Source organism: Jaculus jaculus, chromosome 6 (assembly GCF_020740685.1).
Source record: "Jaculus jaculus isolate mJacJac1 chromosome 6, mJacJac1.mat.Y.cur, whole genome shotgun sequence".
In the NCBI taxonomy this organism is placed as follows: Eukaryota; Metazoa; Chordata; class Mammalia; order Rodentia; family Dipodidae; genus Jaculus; species Jaculus jaculus.
In genome coordinates this window covers 89,408,888-89,413,326 of record NC_059107.1, presented here as the reverse complement: position 1 = coordinate 89,413,326, position 4,439 = coordinate 89,408,888, and the positions used below count along the sequence as shown (strand labels likewise).

The following is a 4,439-nucleotide window of genomic DNA, read 5'->3' as shown; positions in this document are numbered from 1 at the left end:
GGAGTATTTCTGAAGTGTACACATTCATATAATACAATCTCCTCTCTTTGTCATGTGGTACTTACATCTATGTCAAATATTTTGTCTTCCCTTTCAGTTTTCTACAACCTATTCTTTTAGGTTTGTCCAGCCTGTGCACTTTCCCCGCAGCTCGGTGCTCTTCCTTGTCACTGCTGTCCTTTGCTTTCTTTGACTCAGTCTGATCATCTGGGCTTTCCCATCTTCCCTCCCTGGCTTCTTATCCACAAGATGTAAAGCAGTGACACTTCCTTAAAGGCTAGGTCTTCAGTGAGTTCTACTCATCAGTACTTCCAGTCAGTGCTTTGCTCAAAGCCACGTTGTACACTTCAGATCTCCTCTACAACAACATTCTTTCTGAATGCTACTCAAAAAATGTCCTCAAAATATGGTTTCTTGGGCCAGGAGTGGTGGTGCACGCCTTTAATCCCAGCACTCAGGAGGCAGAGGTAGGAGGATCACCATGAGTTCGAGACCACCCTGAAACTCCATAGTGAATTCCAGGTCAGCCTGAGTTAGAGTGAAACCCTACCTCAAAAAAAAAACAAACAAATAAAAAAAAAGGTATTAAAAGAATACATAACTCAACAAAAGATGTTTCTACTTTTGTCAATTCAATTACAAATACTGAATTTCACAAGATCACAGTTAAAATATTTGGTATAAGACATCAATTTATAGATACAATAGATAGATCTAAATATTCATTTTTTGGCTTCATGATGAAAAATTAAAATTTGTAGGATAAGCAGGGTGTGGTGGCACACGCCTTTAATCCCAGCACTCAGGAGGCAGAGGTAGGAGGATTGCCATGAGTTCAAGGCTACCCTGAGACTACATAGTGAATTCCAGGTCAGCCTGGGCTAAAGTGAGACCGTACCTCAAAACAACAACAACAAAAACAAAACAAAAAAAATTTATAGGATATGTTAAGGTTGAAACGTAAAAAAAAAATGCTAAACAATATAAAACTAAGATTTTTCACTGAAATGTCTATTAACTTCACCAGACTATATAGTAATCAAACTACAAATTTGCAAGATAATATCAATTGTCATTCATGAGCCATAATCTTTTTATATTTTAACTCAAATACAAGTATGACATAAGAGTAAGTGAACTTTAACTTTCCAAATGTTCTGGCTAAGAATTATTAGTCAAGTCAGATAATCCACTTGCCACAAGTGAACTCTTAATTGTTATGAGGTAGCAGTCATCAATTGTACCACCTTCTCTGGAGGTTGTACCCTCCACTCATAAGCCTTCCCACTTCATATGAAAAGTGCAAGAGACAGAAGAGTGAGTATGGACGCATCAGTCTTTTTATTTATTTTGAGAGAGAGAGAAAGAGGCAAGAGAAACAATGGTCATGACAGGGCCTTCTGTCACTGCAAACTAACTCCAGACATGTGCAACCTCTTTGTGCACGTATAACATTGCACACTTGGATCCCTGTGCATCTGGCTTACGTGGGACCTGGAGATTCGAACGGGAGTTTGTAAGCATTGCAAGCAAGTGCCTTAACCAGTAAGCCATCTCTCCAGCCCAAGGTCTTTTGCCATTTCAAATAAAGTCCAGTTGCATGTGCCATTTTGTACATCTACATTTACATGGAGACTTAAACCCAGACAGTCAGGCTTTGCAAGCAAACACCTTTAACCATCTCTCCATTTTTTTTTTAAATGTATGGAGCCAGGCGTGGTGGTGCATGCCTTTAATTAGCCTGAGCTAGAGTGAGACCCTACCTCGCAAAACCAAAAAAAAACCAAAAACGTATGGAGCCATTGCATAGAACAATCTGTTAACTGTGCAGACTCTGTTGGCAGAAGTATCTGTTTGATGTCTGTGACCGTCTATGGTTGCATTTACAACTAGAATATGCAACCAATATCAAGAAGCTGGTTGTGATGGCGCATGCTTTTAATCCCAGCACTCGGGAGGCAGAGGTAGGAGGATTGCTGTGAGTTCAAGGCCACCCTGAGATGACATAGTGAATTCCAGGTCAGTTAGAGTGGGCTAGAGTGAGACCCTACATCGAAAAACAAAAACAAAAACAAAACAACAACAACAAAAAGAATAGTCAAATAGAGATCCAAATTCTTGGGGTCTGGGGAGGGCCTTGCAGCATACCAAGTGTGGTGGTTTAATTCAAGTGCCCCCATAAACTTACGTGTTCTGAATGCTAGGTTCCCAGATGATAAAGATTTGGGAATTGCCGGGCGTGGTGGCGCATGCCTTTAATCTCAGCACTCAGGAGGCAGAGGTAGGAGGATCGCTGAGAGTTCAAGGCCACCCTGAGAATACATAGTGAATTCCAGGTCAGCCTGAGCTAGAGTGAGACCCTACCTTAGAAAACAAAACAAACAAACAAAAAAGAAAGATTTGGGAATTAACACCTCCTGAAGGCAGTGTATTGTTGGGGGCGGGCTTATGGGTGTTCTAGCCAATTTCTCCAAGCCAGTCTTTAGTACACTCTCCTGTTGCTATTGTCCACCTTATGAGGGCCAGGGGATGATATTCACACATGCTCATGCCATCATTTTCCCTGCCATGATGGAGCATTCCCCTCAAGCCTGTAAGCCAAAATAAACTTTTTTACCCCACAAGCTGCTCTTGGTTGGGTAATTTCTACCAGCAATGTGAACCTGACTGCAACAGTAAAGTGGTACTGAGGAGTGAGATTGCTGCTAGACACCTGACTGTGTGGCTTTGGCCTTTTGGAGCTGATTTTAAAGAGGAATGTGGGAGGATTTGAAACCTTGGCCTAAGAGACGCCTTGCAGTGCTTTAAGTAAAGCTTGATGAACTATTCTGGTCAGAGCTGCAAGACCTGAATGCAATAAGAACTATGAGCCAGGCGTGGTGGTGCATGCCTTTAATCCCAGCACTCGGGAGGCAGAGGTAGGAGGATTGCTGTGAGTTTGAGGCCACCCTGAGACTCCATAGTGAATTTCAGGTCAGCCTGAGCTAGAGTGAGACCCTACCTCAAAAAAAAAAAAAAAAAAAAAAAAGGACTGTGAGGTTTGGCTTATGAGGGTGATAAAGACCTTTTCTTGGACTGAGCTAGAAGCAGTTTGAGAGGCATACAGTTATGGCTGTGTCCTGAGAAGTTGTGTAGGGTTGCATTGCCTAGAAATGGACTGGTGTGAACAGAGGGACGTGGCACAGAAAAAATGAAATCTTTGGGCCTACATTGCTGCCCATTCACCTGCAAATTGTTTGAGAGATTATAACCATTGAGATTGGGCTAGCTGACCTGCACCAGGGCAACAAGAATGTAGACTTCTTTGAAGGGGCCTGAATGCTCAAGGACTGTCCTGTTCTTCAAAGTCTGCTTTATTCACCCCTGGATTAACAAACTGGCACTCCACCTGGTATTGTGGAATATAAGAAACACAGGAAAGAGGGGGTCATTGAGTTTGTAACACTGTCTTGTATTTTGGAAATGGCCATGGGCAGTGTGAAGGTCTGCTGGATGCCTGCATGGAGACCCCATGGGGCCATGAGGATGAACCTTGGATTGCAGCAGAGACCTAGTGGAGATGTCGGGACTATGAGATGGATGCTAAGGAAAGCTGCTGGCCCTAGTGAAGTTTTCCAGGACTGTGAGTAGCCTAGCTGGAGGGGAGGAATTGGAATACCAGACACTTGTTGCTGGTTAGAATTATTGGACTTGGAGATTTGTCACTGACTAGAGTTGTTGGACTTGGAGCTACAGAGTTTGATGTTTGCCCTGGTTGTTTTAAATCTTACATTGGTTAAGTATTTCTTTGCTATGCCCAATGCCATCTTTTGCAGTGTGAATGTGTATTCTGTGCCATTATGAGCTTTTGGTATTATGGCTCAGTTAAAAGACTTTGAATTATAGGGATCCATGAACATCATTGGAATTGATAAAACCTATGGAGACTTTTAAAGTTGGATGAATACATTGCATTTTATATCACATATGCTTATCAGTTTATGGAGGCCAGGAGTGGAATGTGGTGGTTTGATTCAGTTGTCCCCCATAAAGTTAGGTGTTTTGAATGCTAGGTTCCCAGCTGATTTGGGAATATCTTCTGGAGGCAGTATATTGTTGGGGGCAGGATTTTGGGTGTTATAGTCAGTTTCCCCATGCCAGTGTTTGGCATACTCTCCTGTTGCTATTATCCACCTGATGTGGCCAGAGGGTGATGTCCACCTTCTGCTCATGCCACCGTTTTCCCTGCCATCATGGAGCTTCCCTCTAGAGCCTGTAAGCCAAAATAAACCTCTTTTTTTTCCCCACAAGCTGCTCTTGGTTGGGTGATATCTATCAGCAATGTGAACCTGACTGTAACACCAAGTAAAGCTGAGAACCAGTCATTTTCTGATATGGGGCAACTAAGGCTAGAGTGACTGAAAGGAGGTCTATCTGGTAGTGCAACAAAATTGATGAGG

The 4,439-nt window shown here is 42.6% G+C and overlaps 1 non-coding gene across 1 annotated transcript; it reads right to left on the bottom strand.

The window, feature by feature from the left end:
• Positions 1 to 1,788: 1,788 nt before the first annotated feature.
• Positions 1,789 to 1,921, bottom strand: LOC123461977. Its single transcript, XR_006638019.1, has one exon.
• Between the last annotated feature and the right edge of the window lie 2,518 nt (positions 1,922 to 4,439).